Source organism: Dermatophagoides pteronyssinus, unplaced genomic scaffold (genome assembly GCF_027571235.1).
Source record: "Dermatophagoides pteronyssinus isolate colony J.1.1.1.1 unplaced genomic scaffold, Derpt_VIB-CSIC_2022.12 sq0008, whole genome shotgun sequence".
NCBI classification, from domain to species: Eukaryota; Metazoa; Arthropoda; class Arachnida; order Sarcoptiformes; family Pyroglyphidae; genus Dermatophagoides; species Dermatophagoides pteronyssinus.
Window position 1 is genome coordinate 865,529 of NW_027461532.1, and position 16,333 is coordinate 881,861.

The window sequence follows — 16,333 nt, forward strand, 5'->3', positions numbered from 1 at the left end:
GTTGTGTGCTGTGAATTTTGGATCGATACACCAGTAGCAGTAACATTATTCAATCTGAGCCATACGACAAAATGAAACAAACAAATAACAGTAAAAAAACTAGAATAAATAACCATAAACAATGGAAAAATGTTTTCCAAAATAGAAATTTCAAAAAAAAAATTTAAAATTACCCCTTTTGTCGTATTTTTGAAATAGGTACCGTTTACACTCGCACACACACATCAAATCCATAATACCGTGAACAAACCATTTTCGGAATTGTTTTTCGCTTGTTGTTGTTGTTGTTGTTGTTGTTGTTCTGTCTTGACTGTGATCATTGTATCGTGTACGTGTTTCAACTGAAGAAAAAAAAATAAAATATCACATTTAGATTCGAGTACAGGCAGGCAGCCTAAATAATCAACAACAACAACAACAACAACAATGCAAAAAACATCAAGCATGGTACCATTTTATTAAATCAGAAAAGCAAAATAAAACAAAATAGATTAATTAAACCCTTTCATTTCAATTTGAGAATTGAAAAAGAAAAAATTGGCTAGTTGTTGTTGATGTTGTTGCTGGTCAGGCACAACACAAACAAACAAACAGTTTTTTTCCCGCTCCCGTTATGTTATGTTTCAGTTTTGGTGGCATTCGGGTATTAATTTACTTTCAGGAATACAATGAAGAGATAAAAGAAAAACAAAACAAAAAAAGTTTAGCTCCATTCATTGAATTCAATTCATTTTGTGAACAACAAACAACAGCATTGCAGGGAAATTATTTGACATCAGTAAAGTGTGTGTGTGTGTGTGAAGCATCAATTAATTTTCTTTTCTTTTTTCCCATTCATTCATTTTGCTTCACACACTTGTGAAATGAAAAGTGGGTGTTTGAATGTATTCACAAAAGAGAGAGAGAGAGAGAGAGAGAGAGAGAGAGAGAGAGAGAGAGAGAGAGAAAAAAACGGTACATTTAAATAAATTAACAACACTGGCCATAATCATACTGATGATGATGAAGACCATGCATTTTTACATTCTGGTATAGAATTTCATAGAATTCCATCGTATGACAACCAAACAAACAAAGCTAGTAAGCCAATTCTGGAAAATGGAAAAAATTTTTTCTTCTTCGTTTTTCTCTTTTTGTTTTGTTTTTTTTTCAATTGTTTTTACTCTACTTTCATTATTGTCGTTTTTTTTAATTCTGTTTAATTGTAATGAATCTAATTTTTGGGAGAAGAAATGAGAAAAAATCAATTCATTTCGATTCATTTTGAAACATTACTGACACCATCATCCACCACCATTCAACATTGATTCTTGTCCATGTTTGTGATTCTGAATGAATTCTGGTGAATGAATGACACCCATTCAACATAATAATGAAAACGATTCAGAAAATGTCGCCATTAATTAAGTTATTTATCACATTTATATGAAAGAAAGAGAAAGCTATAAACATTTGACAAAGGTTGATTGACATTATGTTTTTCTGTTTTTTCTGTTGCTGTTGTTTGCTGTTAAGAAACAAAGAATCACACATTGGAGAGAGAGAGTGTAGAAAATCAATGTGACCAACAGAAAAAAAAACAGATCTCGACAAAAATTGATACAAACGAAAACGACAACTATTTTTTCTGTTTGTTTGTTTGTTTGTTTGCCAATAAAAATCAGTTAAGAAAACAGATTCTTCATGATGTTCATTCGAATTATTTTCCTGAAACAACAACAACCGAACAGAATACAATGAATTTAGACAAGCTAAACATACACACACACACACACACACACAGAATCATCAAACATAGAATGTCTTGTCGCAATGTACAAGTGAAACAAAAACAAAAATCAAACCAGCATATTCTTCTTGTTTCTTGGAACCAAAAGAAAAGCAAAAAAAAAACATAACAAAGTGAATAAAGCTAATTAACAATAACATTTATCTTTAACATGAAGAACAAAGATAAACGAACGAAAACAAAAAAAAGAATATTTTGGCTAAAAACCAATTGAGAAAGAAAGAAAGAAAGATAGTCAAATCATGGCTATATACGTATTTGGAGTATTTTTTTTTCTATTACCAGAATGGCATCAATGTTGTTGTTATTTTCCATTGGAATTTGTGGCGAAAACAAAACTGCAATGAAATGAGCATAAAATGAATGAATGAATGAATGAAACCGATTGCCCGAATAGATTTAATTGGTCTTGGAATTTTTCGTTTTGTTTTGTTTTGTGTGTTTGTGTGTCTAAACAAGCCAAAAATCTATGGTAAGAAAAGTATACCAATGTCGGTGGTGATGGTGGTGGAAATCATTGGAAAAAAAAGTCGAATGATTCGCATGAGTGAATCAAACACACACACACACACACACACACACATCTTTTACCAGAACAGCAAAGAAATGAAGAAAAAAAAACATTGATAACGAGCAAACAGAAAAAACAGAAAAGGAATGATCCAAATATAAATTCTAAACACAACAAAAGACAACAAGATGAATCCGAAAATAATCATAATAATCATAGTAGACAATAGAGTTATAATAAGTAGATTTATTCAATTGAATCTAAATCGATTTTGATTGAAATTATCGTTCCTTCTTTGTTGTTGTTGTTGCTGGCTTGGTCAATCATAATTAAACCAAAGGATTAATTTACGATTATAATACTTATACACAGACAGCAAATACCTATCATACAAATTGATTGATTATTTTTTTTCTTTTCGATCGTTTAAGTAAAGAATTGTCATTCTGTTTTACGATTGATAAGAAATTTTTGTTTTGTTCGATTGATTTTCAATGATGATGATGATGATGATAATAGTAGCCAATCCCAATCCTAAAAATAATTTGAATTTTTTTGTTTTCATTCGAATCAAATTGAACGATCCTGAATTTTTCGTGAATAACAATCGAAATCAAAAGAGAGTGGAAAATTTCCGTATTTTTTTTCCCAATCATCATAATGATCCATGATAGGTAAAGTTTTTTCATCATCATCATCATAGGTCATCAGCCGATTATCATCAACTTGATAATGATTTGAAAATTAGTTTTTTTTTTTAAAAGATTTTTACAATGGCCTTTTGCGAAAAACGAAAAATTCATTCGATTCTTATCATGGCCATCATCAACAATAACAACATTAATAAACCAATCTTTGTTTTACAATTCAAACGGAAATTATTATCATAACAATGGTGGTTACATTAAAAAAAGGTGTGATGATTTTCTTAATTTCAGAAGAAAAAATTTGAAAAATAGCGAAATCCGGATACAGGATTCGGCTATACGACAATGTTATGTAAATACGAGAAAAACGAGAAAATCCAAAAAAAATGAGACAACGAAAAAAACAATTATCCCGTAATAAAAACGCGCTAATAATTATTGACAATCAATCAATCAATCAATCGGTCCAGATCGAAAAAAAATGTTTACGATTTTTTTCGTTTTTCAGTTCCAATTCGTTCCAAGTACATTGATATCAATGATATCAACATTTAATTTTTGTGATTTCAATTTCATTTCATTTTCAATCAATCAATCAAAATGAAATAATGAAAAACAAGTGCAAGGTGCACAAAAATAAAACATTTAATCAAAAAAAAACAAAAAAAAAAAACCAAACAAAATCAACGACGATGGTCCAAGATTGGATTTTTTACACACAAGTGAAAAGCAAGTGTTAAATGAATTGATAACACACATGGATATATACAACGAAGAACAAGACAGGTTTTTTTCCAAAACCACCATCACCACCGCATTATCAATAATCGTGAATCAAAACAGAAAAAAACACCGCAAAAATACATTGTATTTTTTTTGCTATTGTTAATGACCATCATCACTACCAATGGTCAGATTGATGTACAAGCCACCGATCAAATTAATGTAGAAATCTATCTATGATTTAACACGTGAAACAAACAAAAAGGATCATTGAACAGACAAAAATTTTTATCTTAAACGCACACACAAACACAATAGATCATTATACAATTAATAACAAAAGTTTTTTTTTCTGATTTTACATTTCTCTATTGATCAATCAATGGATCAATCAATATATGAGAGAAATCAAACACAGAAACACAAGCATAATGATGATGATGATGACCTAACATCTTTATCATATTGCTTTTGCTGTTGATATTGATCATTTTTGACGGTTTGATAAAAAACCTCAGTGTGTTTCTGTACGTAATCAGCAATGTAATCGGGCACAATCCACACGTTATACAATCAGTCATTGAATGTCTCGATTGTTTTTTTTTAGTTTTAGTTTGCACTATTCATTTCAATATTTTTCTGATTAATCAATTTTTTTGTTGTTGTTGTTATTGTTATGAGTGTTTTTGTGTTTCAAATATTGTAGAAAAAAAAGTCAAGTATTTTTTTTGTATCACAAGACAATCCTGAAACGAAATGAATTTGAAAACTAAAAAAGTATCAATGGGCGCCATATCAATGGAGTGTTTGTGCGTAACCTTTTGTTGATTATCGTTGTTCTTCGTTTGTTTAAAGAAAAAAACAAAACAAACGAAGAACCACTTAAAATGTCACCTAGTTTCATCATTTATTGGTTGAATATTTTTTCTCAAAAAAATGAATGTCATCATCATGATCATATTTGGCAATAAAACACACCTTTATCGACAAAAGTAGAAAAATTTTTCAGAAAAAATCAAAAACAAAAAATTCTCGTAAAATTTCTTAATCAAAATATACAAATGAATGAAATTCTAATTTGCATTTGTTCAACTTCAACAAACAACGAAAAAATGGCATTCGTTAAATGGATTTTTGTTGTTGTTGTTTGCTGTTTGTTTGTTTGTTTGTTTGTTCTGGAACACGATGATGATTGATTTTTATCACAATTTTTCTTTTTGCTTGTTGTTGTTTTTTTCCGAAATTCGTTTCTTATTCAATCATATTTGATTCAAAAAAATACAAACTTAACACGTTCACTACCAGTGATGGATATATGCGTAGTCCATTTGCTGTGGTTCAATGTGTTTTTTTTTCAAAGCGAAACGTGTGTTAAAAGTAACTTAATTGTAATATCATGATTTTTCGTTCGTTCGTTCGTTCGCTTGTTCGTTTGATTGATTGATTGATTGATTGATAAATGAATGAACAAACAGCATTGAAAAAAATCTATATTGAAGGTTCATTGAAAACTTGTTGTTATTCATAAATATGGATCATGCAAAAACATTTGATTTCATTTGAAATGTAACGAAATCTTTGGATCAAGTGAAAAGAAAAAAAAACTTACTTTTAAAGATAACCCCATATATATCGTTTTGAAAATAATTCAAAAAAAGATGAAATGAACGCAAAAAAAAACACTTTAGTTTGATGATTTTCAAGTGAAAAAAACACAGGTTTTCGATCCAAAATTGTCACACTAATTGAAATGATGGCATTTGAAACAAGATGATACTTATGTTGATGATTGATGTGTGATTGTTACTGTGATTATTTTTGACGTGGGAAAAAACTGTTTCACTGTTTGTTTGTTTGTTTGTTTTGTAACAAAATGTTATTATTTTTCCAAGATGATGATGCTATCATATCACTTTTGTTGTTGTTGTTGATGTCATAATTTTCAAACAAGCAAGCAAGCAAAAAAATGATGTAAAATGATTATTCTGACAAACATCAATCCATTATCCGAATATAATAATGAACGACAAACACGATTATGGATGTCAAAAACTCGAAAACAGAAGATGATAACATCACATTAACACAGTGGTGAATCAAACATTTGATGATGATGATGATAATGTGACCACACAAAAAAACAAGCGTAATTCGGTTAGGATGATGACCAATTCAAGTTTAGATTCAGGTGTAGTAGTAGGAGAAAAAAGTGAAATTTTGTCAAAAAAAAGGTTGAGATGATGAGATCAGATCAGAAAAAAATTGATTTAATATTTGATTGGGAAAAAAACCTCGTTTTTTTCAATTGAATTGAAAATGATCAACCATTTTGGTATAAATGAGATTCGAAAAAAAAATCATTGAACCATTCCATTCACACAACACAATAGGCAACAACGATATATCGATGATGTTATTATATTTTGGTTCAAAAAAAAGGAGAAATGAAAAGAATGAATTGGCCACACATTCACACACAAGCAGACACCATTCTTTTGAAGAATCAGATCAAATAATAATCATTATCTGGTGATGATGACGATGATGGTGTAGAAATAGCCATTGTTATTCGAATTGATGGTGTTTCATATTTTCTTCTGCTTACACTTACACTGATGACATTTTCTCATTAAAATTAAATTTTTTTATTTTCCATCATCATCATCTGGGAATTACGTAATAACTAACGAACGAACGAACGAGAAAATGGAAACCTAAAAAATGTTAAAAGAAGAAAAAAAAAGAAAAATTAAAAAATTTTGTCAAATTTCAGCGATTTTTCTGTTTAGTTTGTCGTTTTCAAAGAAAATCTTTTTCTTTTTTGTTTTTTTGCCATCTTCGGTATCGAAATATCGGCAATAAACTGATATTTTCCATTTGAAATTCTGTGATTTTTTTTCGGTGATGTGGAAAGCAAACTTTCAATTTTTCCTGTGTTTTCTTCATTCATTTGTGCAGACACACATGATTCGTAATAGATTTGGCCGAAAACAGAAACAGAAAAAAAAACTTTTACAACGAATCTCCAGCCGATTACAAAGTGGAAAAAGAAAAAAGCTAATTACAAAAAGATTGGCTGTGAAAAGAAAACAACAACAACAAAAAACATTGTTTTTGTCCAAAAATTTTGTTGCTGTTGTTGTTGATGTTATTAGAAAATCATTTATCACATTGATTGTGTGTGTGAACAACGTTTCAATGTTTCAATATTTGTGTCGACAAAATGATGGATCATCCTTTTTAGAAAAAAACATTCCACAGTGTTAATCTCTCAAAACACACACACACACAAGGTGTTAAATAACAGCAACAACAAATAATAATTTCTGAATTAAAAGAAAGATTAAAATTCAAAAAAAATTGGCCAATATCTTTTGAATGATAATAATCATCATTATCACGAAAGTGAAATGAAAATTGAAAATGAACGAAACGAATGGTTAATGCGTAAATCATTTCGAAGGGAAAAAGTAATAAAATTTTCAAATGAAAAAAAAAAGAATATGGACAGTGCAGATTGGTCAAATGTCACATTTATTTTGGAAAAGATTTCTTTCTTTTTTTTTTGTTGGCAATCAAATGATGTAAAACATTACATGCTTTTTTTTATTGAAAAAAAGCAACAACAAATCTTAAATCATAACGACAAACAAAAAGTGAAAAAAATATCTTAAATCCGGTCAAATTTTTTTTTCGAGTTCCAACTTTTATGATGATAATCTTTCATTTCATCAAAAAAAAACATTTACTTTAAAAGAGTTTATATATGTTTTTTTTATTGTTCCAAATGGAATAATGGTGGATTTCATTATCTTAATGTTGATTTTATTCATGAAAATAAACAAAAAAATTTTCTGAAACAAAAATGAAACAAAATGATGCTGGTGGTGGTGATATATAGTTATTATATGCATCATACAGGAATTCAATTCAATTCAATTCAATTCAATTTATTGAAAAACGTTTATCCGAAATTTCGGATATTCACGTCAAATAAAAATTTTTAAAATTAATTTTAAAATTTAAAAAGAAAGTGTGTGTAGATGTGTGTAAATATGTTTACAAAGTAATTTGAATTTTGTGTATGTCTGTTTATTTTGTACAAATTGATTTTCATACAGGAATTCAAACGAGAAAAATTGAGACAATTTAAAAAAAAAACACCTACAATGTGAATTTACATATACAGAGAGAAACACTTTAAAAACAAAACTTTATGTTATGTTGTTGTTGTTGTTTAACTTGTCAACATTGTAATGGTGATGCAACAAAAAAAAGTCGAGTGAAAAAACAAATGAATCTGGATCAATATCACCATCATCATCAGTATTTACAGTTATAAAATATCTGGCCGTTTAGAAAAAATAAAATCGTTTTTCATTCAGATTAACCCATTTAGCAAAGAAGAAAAAAAAGAGATTATTTTCTCGAATAATAAACTCGTGAATGTTGCCATTTTTCTCCACTCCCCCCCCCAAAAAAAAAAGCAAACAAATCATATTATTTATAGGGATGATAAACAACAACAACAACAACGACAAAAACAACATTTTCATATTTGAAAATAAAAACCATTTCCCCCCCTTCTACATTATCCATTGAAAACGTATTATACCCAAAATGGCTTTTAATATATATGATACGATGATGATAAACGTAAACGATATAAGAAAACAACGAAACAGTGAAACAGCCACGCGAGCCATATAATAATTACATTTTTTTTCATTCAGCGCTCGCTATGTTTTGCATCCATTTTGTTATTTTGTGCAAAGAAACAAACAAATGAATATAAAACACACACACACACACACACACACACACACAACGAAATGAAATGAAATGGATTGGCTATTTTTTTTTTTTTTTTTTTTGTAAGAATATTGTAATAATAATGTCTTGATGTCTTATATAAATCTTAATATTTATGCATATAGTATTTTATTTGCATCCATTATTATTATTATTATTCGTCGGGATTTGCACATTTACAATGAGAAGAAAAAAAAGAAAACAATTTGAATGCCAGTAGCCAATAATAATAGAGGGAGAGAGAGAAGAGAAAGATATTATGGATACGATTTACGAATGTAGGACGATGAATGATAAAGTAAATTGATCGTATGTTAGTAGGGTAAAATATCAATCGATATCGATTGGTTGAACTAAACCTGAATTTTGACAAATTAGAAAGAAATTCAAATCCAGAAGTTGGATGTGTTGATAGTAAAACATTCAAAACTTCTTTTTTGCTACCTGAAGAAAATCAGTCAGTAGTTTTTCTTTTCGAAACATACACGATCTTTGACCAAAAACATAACATACAGGATAAAGACTAAACCGAAAATCCAGTGAAGTCCAGTGTGTGTTTAATGATTGAAACACGAATCTTGAATTGAATAAAATAAAAAGAAAAATAAAGAAAATCCACATAACATATCATAAAACCACCGGACTAAACAAAACAAAAAATTTTAAGATTCGTTCATCATCATTTCAATCAACAACAACAAGAATTAATAGGATTTTTTTCCTCGAGATTCAAATGAAAAAGTCATGATATTTTTGAAAAAAACACATTTGAATGTAATCAACAACAACAACAAAGCTAATGACAATGAAAATTAGATCATCATTATCCTGATGATGATGATAATGAATCAAAAAAAAAAAAATCGGGCAGAAAACTTGAAGAAATTTTTTAGAAAAACCAACTTGGATTTTTTGTTCGAACAAAAAAAAATAACCGGGATTATCTTCAAAGAAAAATTGGTAAATAAAAATAAGTTACAGGGTGGAACACAAGTTATCTGGAAATAACTTTGACGAAGAAAAAATCAGAAAAATCCAATCCTTTCTTTGCGTAAAACGATAATGGTAAATAATGATGGACTAACATCAGCAAAAAAAAAAGAAGGATCGACCAATTCATTTTCACTATTTTTACCATTTCGTGCATCATGTAGTTGAAATATCGTTATTTTTTTTTTGTTACAATATTTTAATTAACCCAATATATATCATGATCATCAGAGATTTTACAAACCAGACAGAAAATGAAAACAAGGTACTGAAGAAGAAGAAAAAAACCCATTGAACTCTATTCGAATTTTGGATAAATATCGAAATCGTAAATAATAAAAAAAATGAACACGATCTGACAACCAACCAACCAAAAGATAAATAATATGTGAAAAGGTGAGGTCCTATTATGGTAGAAATTATTTTACTATTTTTTTTTTCTTTACCATTCATTTACTGATTGTGCTACCTGAATTTTTGAACTGAAAATTACTCGATCAGGTCAAATCCTGTGTTCGGAATGATGCTACTGTCCTACTGTCTTGGTTATTTTAGTTTGATCGTTCAGTATTTCTGAACAAACACACACACAGAAAAAAAAAGTAATTGATATTCGGTCCATTTCAAATGATTGTTTATTACCGGATTGATCATCATTTTGCATCAACGAATGTTGAAGACGAAGAAGAAGAAGAAAAACCAGATCATCTTGTTGTAAGTGGTAATAAAGTCAGAAATTCAATAGTGATGATCAAATATATATAGTATATATAATGATAACCGAACCAAAACCAACCAAAAAGAAAAAAAAAACATTTTTTTTTAACCATGGTCATCACATCAAATAAATAAAACCCCTGAAGGAGAAAATGAAATGAATAAATCATCGATATTATTATTATTATTAAAGTAGCACATCACTAACTTGAAAACTCGAACGATAATGATGGTCATCAAGTATTAAGCCAGTGAAAAAAAAGGGACAACCAACAAAAAAAAATATAGAAAAATCTTGGAGCAAACATTAAACAGAAAAAAATTGCATAAATTACCATCATCATTCGGAAATTCATTTGATCAAAAAACGGGAATTTATTATTATTTATATGGAAATCGTTTAAAATGAATCGTCGATGATGATAATGATAATTATATTGATCAATTTATCGATGAAAAAAAGAAGAAGAAGAAGAGATTCTCATTATCATTGATTTTTGGATGTTTGATTTTTGATTTTTTTCCATATTATTATTAAAAAATACTTTGCCTAAATATATTGATGACCAAAAAGAGAAAAAAATAACTAAAGAATCCATGAGAATTGCCAATGTGTTAAGTGTGTGAAAATAATCATAAAACAATTATGATGATCATCAGGATCAAAGATAGCCATTCAATTACACAGAGTGTTTCCAGAGTCACTAGAATCTTTCCAATCATTTCTTCAATTCATTCTGAGAAAAAAACGATCATCATTGATCATTGATAGAAATGGATAGAATGAATGGTCAATTTCAATCAATAAACATCCATAATAATAAGCTTATTCGATACTTATGAAAATATGCCGCTACTTTTATTCAATGAGACACACAAAACAAGGACACATAAATGAAAAAAATCAGAGTTTTATCGAGTTTCTCGGAAATGATATTTCGTCGCTCGTTCTCGTTTGTCATCCACCACTTGAACACGAAAATGTCCGAGAAAATAAAAAAATTCAGTGCGAAAAAAAGAGAGATAGAAGAAAACTTTTTTTTCTGGTTCCTGGTCATCATCAACAGAGAAAAATATAGAGATAATATACGAAATTGGGTTTGTGTGTGGAAAAAGTTTCAAAAGATAAAAATTCAACACAGCTGAAACAACAAATATTTTTCCCTATAGAGAGAGAAAAATGATACTGATGATGGTGTTTTCAAAATTCTCGGGAAAAACTTTACCCGAAAAATCCAAAAGTAGACAAGACTTGTAGATTGTCATCATCATCATCATTGTACTTGATGATGGTGATGAATCTTATTTTTTTTCACTTTCAAACTTTCAAACTTTCAATTTTCAAACAAACATCAGTAATGAAAAGAAAAAAATGAATTACCGAAATACGGTAATCGCAACGACAGCCAAACCAAACAAGCAACAAACTAAAATAACGTTTTAGTTATTTGAATAATGGCATCTAAACATACATCCATGTGTGTAGGCCGGTGTTGTGTCTAATTAGAAAATCATTTTATCAAATGATTATTATTTTGTAATTCACATCTTACAAACACACACTCACACACATCATACATCAATAAGATAAAAAGCCTCCGCATCTTTAATGTGTGTGTGTGTGTCTATTTTGATAATAATCAACAAAAAAAAACATTGTATAATTTAAACACATATACAAAGATAACTTTGTAACTAATTTACAATCATAACATCACACACAAATACAAACACACATTTACAAAGTTGATTAATTTATAATTTTTGTTATCATTATGGAAATATACAAGTGGTTGTCGAATTTACCGTTATTTTCGGTTAAATCTTAGCATTTTTTGAATTTTATATAAATATGGTTATTTTGGATTAAATTATCACATCATCATCATCATCATCATTATCAAGTATTAAGATGCAACAAGAGATATAGAACAAATGGAAGTGAACAAGAAAAGTAAAAAAAACCTCAGACAAACACACACACATAAGCATCACTTTAATGGATGAATCAGTTTGATTATTGAAAGATAAAAATAACCATAATAGTTTTCGCAAAACCAAATCAAATCAAACCAAAAAAAAAAAAAAAAAAAAAACAAAGATACATTTTCAAAAGAAGAATTTATTTTCTAACATCAATCAATGTTGTTGTTGAAAATTTTGTAAACATTCATTTTGTTTGTGTGAAATTTTGTAGTTTTTTTACGTTCGTTGGTTGTTGTTTGCTAATTTCACACTGTAATATTCGATGATGATGATGATGATGATGTTGGCCATAATCATTTTGAACATCATCATCATCATCATCATTATATTTTTAACCGTATCAGATTACATTTGGACATTGGATTTTTCTAACAATTTCTTTCTTTCTTTTTTCCTGTTGTTACCAATTTTGTAAATTCGTTAAGGTTTCTCTCGAACAGAAAAAAGATTTTCCTGATTTTTCCATTTCATAATGCTTACTTTAAAAGTTAAACAAAAAATTTCAATTAAATTTTTTGTAACCAGAAGAATGTTCAACAAGATATTCTATTTCAGGATTTGTTTTTGTTTTTTTCTGGAGATTTGAACCAGAAAAAAAGTGGGTGAGAGAGAGAGAGAGAGAGAGAGAGAAAGGAAGAGAAAATTGATTGATTTTAAAGATTTTTATTTTCAAATTTGAAATTATAAATTGAGAAGAGAAACACAAGCAAAACAATCCAGGAAATGAGAAATTTTCTGGAAAAACAAAAAAGATTTTCAAGAAATATTTTTTCATCAATAATAATGATTATTATTGATGAAGAAGAACCATATGAAGTGGCACCTGATCAATTGAATTTCTTGCTTTTTTTGTTTGTTCCAAATTTTTTCAATTGTTAAGTTTTGTTTTTGTTTTTCTACAAACAAACAACTTTTCCATTGAAAATGTTTGTTTTGTTTTTTCTGTTTGTTTAAGCTTTCAACAACAAACAAACAGAAAACATTAACAACCTGGTAGCCAGACCATAATGATCATCGTCATTATCACCAAGAAAAAAAAAGATTCAATAATGGCCAGCCAAAAAAAAAAAAAAAAAAAAAAAAAAGAAAGATTGGTCAATCATCATTGGGCGTACAATCGAAAAATTCATCCAAAACAACAACAATCACAGAGAGAAAGAAAGAAAGAAATTTTTGTTTAACACAGTGATTCTCAACCTTTTGTTGTCGCGGCACAATTTTAGAATTTTTTAGAATTTTTAAATATATAACAGTTGCATTTTCAGAATTTCGCGGCACACCAAAGTGCCGCGGCACACTGGTTGAGAATCACTGGTTTAACACCTTCTAGCATCAAGATTGAAAGATGAACAGTGATGATAATAACTGACTACTGTGTGTGTGTGTGTTTTAAATGTTGATGATGATGATGATGATGATGATCCATGTGATGGATGCCAGATATATAAATATACATATAGTGATAATAATCGATAATGGCCGATATGATTGACACCATCATCATCATCATCATCATCATCATCATCGACATTTGATATCTCAAATATGAAAGTTTTTTTTTTGGACTGCTATTCTGCTAAATCAAATGTAAATGAATAACAACAGCAAGTTTGATTGATAAACATTTGAAGAATTCTCTCATTTCCAAAAGATGATAATTAGGTGTGAGAAAAACGAAACAAAAAATAAAAAATAAATTGATGATGTGCCGATAGCCCACAATGATTACTGATTTGCCCTAGATATATTTTTTTTCAATTTGGAAAAAAAATCTATAAATAATAATATTAATCAATTTGATCAATTCGATTCGATCAATCAATCAACAAAATGATGATGATTGTTTATATAATGGTAGAATGAATGAATAATCCTGGTTTTGAATGAAATTTCCGAAAAGTTCAAGTAAAAGAAATCATTTTGGGGGGCGAAAAAAAGGTCATTTTTTTCGTGGTTAATGTAATTCAGCAAAAAGAATTTCATTTACATGAACATCACCATAATTATTATGATAAAATTTTTTTTTTATATTCGTTTTGGAAATCATCAAAGTTTGACAATTTTTTTTTTATAACGACGATAAGAAAGCAAAATGAAAATTTGACGATGAAAAAAAAAAAAAATGAAATGAAATTATTATTCAGTGAAAAGTTGAAAAGTTTATCAAAATCTTATCAAAAAATATTCGTTCAATATTTTGTTGTAAGGAAGAAATTCCACGAAACGAATATATATTGAACGATAATGTCATTCACACAATTATTATTATTCCAATCAGAAAAAAAATCCGACATCAAAAAGTTGATGCGGCCATTATTCGAATGCATCAAGAAAAACTTAAATAAAACTTTGATATGTTTAAAAAAAAAATTCCAGGATATTTTCTTGTTGTTGTTGTTGTTGAATGAATTCAGAATTTGAAAATCCTAAATGTTCAAATGCATCAAATTCATTCAATGTAATTATCAACAACAACAACAACATTAATATAACCTGAATATAGAGAAAATTTTGTTAAAAACGAATGCATCAATCAGTGGAGAATCATTAGATTGGCAACCATTTTAACCAACGACAAAAAAAAAGAAGATCAATTTGATAGATTGGCCTTCAGGGCACAAAGTTCAGAAAAACGATGCTGCTGTTAATGTTTTTGATGATGATGAAAAATTTATTTACAGCCATAAGATTGATGCTACAACAACATTTCTTTAAAACTAACGAAAGATGCTAGAAACAGACACAAGCAAGCAGGTATGATCAAAAAAAAAAGAAAAAAGGAAACCAGAAATTGTCATCCCATCACCGTCATCATCATCATCATCATCAACAAGATGAATGCCAAAGATGTTTATTTGAATGTCAAAAAACTAGAATATTATTATGACATTGACTTTGAACTTGGTGTCGATGTGTGTGTTAAATTAATGAAAAAAAAAGTTGAAAATGTCATCGTTATTTTTTGGGATCCAACAACGAAAGAAAGAAGATGATGATGGCCTCTGGACATTCAAAAAGTGATAATTAAAACAACAATAACAAAGAGTTTCTTAAAAAACAAACTTTTTGGGTTAGAAATGGATGATCAAATGCTTTTGGCAGAAAAGGGTCAATCAAATTCACACAGAGAGTGGAGAGAAAGGTCAAGATTCTTTTTGACAGAAAGAAGAAACGAAAAAACTCTCATCGAATTGAATCGACATTAATTTTTCTTTTTCTTTGGTTACGAATAGAAAAAAAAACGATGTGAAAATTAGATAACATTCGTTTCGTTTTAACCGCTGCTAGTTGGGAAAAAAAGAAAAAGAAAAGAAAAGAAATAAATCCAAATAATGAAAAAACAAACGGATGTAAAACCAAAAATTGCTAAATTGAAATCACACAGTAGTCAGTAACGTTTACCAAACAGACATTGAAAACATTCCATTCTAACTAAAAGAAAAACCTAAATGTTTTTTTTCTACCCCAAAATGATGAATGATTCCTGTGATAATGTAGAGTAACCAATAAACAAACAAACCGAATAAATCTTAAGTTTTTGTCATTTTCAGAGAAAGATCAGATCAAACCGATGGTTAAACCAATGAAGATCAATGATCATTGAAAAACTGAATTGATATTTCATCGACGAAAGGATGTTTGGTTTATTTGTCAACCTAAAATGCAACAATTTAAACCCAAAAGATCAGAAGATCAGAAGAAGAAGAAAAAAAAACCTGTTGCTAACCTGAATATTTCTGGATCAAACACAAACGTAGGGGAAAAATTAAACAAACATTTAGACAATGATGATTATCATTCGTCAACATTTTTGACGACACCCAAATCGTGAAATGGATAGAAATGATTATCATCATGATAAAGTGGGCAAACAAACAAACAAACAAAACAGCCAAATGCAAAAAACAAACATCTGAAATCCATCATCAAACAAACGAAAAAAAATTTGTTTTGAATAAAAGAAGAATTCCATATGATGATGGTGATTTGAGAATTCAAACAAAAATCGAAATAAGATTTTTCAAACGCCCTATATTGGAAAACATTATAAGTGGTGATATACCGGTAATGTTTTTTGTTTTCCTTGTTTTTGTGTGATTGATTTTTTGATTACCGGAAAAAAATTTACCGATTGATAATGATGATGATATTGTTATT

The 16,333-nt window shown here is 28.6% G+C and overlaps 1 protein-coding gene across 1 annotated transcript in view; it reads right to left on the minus strand.

Annotated features, from left to right (window-relative positions):
- Nucleotides 1-5,919, minus strand: part of LOC113796029 (uncharacterized) — a 52,797-nt gene extending 46,878 nt beyond the window's left edge. The window contains exon 1 of the mRNA XM_075820817.1: nt 5,280-5,919. The gene's annotated coding sequence lies outside the window, so the exon portion shown is untranslated. The remainder of the gene's footprint in view (nt 1-5,279) is intronic.
- Between the last annotated feature and the right edge of the window lie 10,414 nt (nt 5,920-16,333).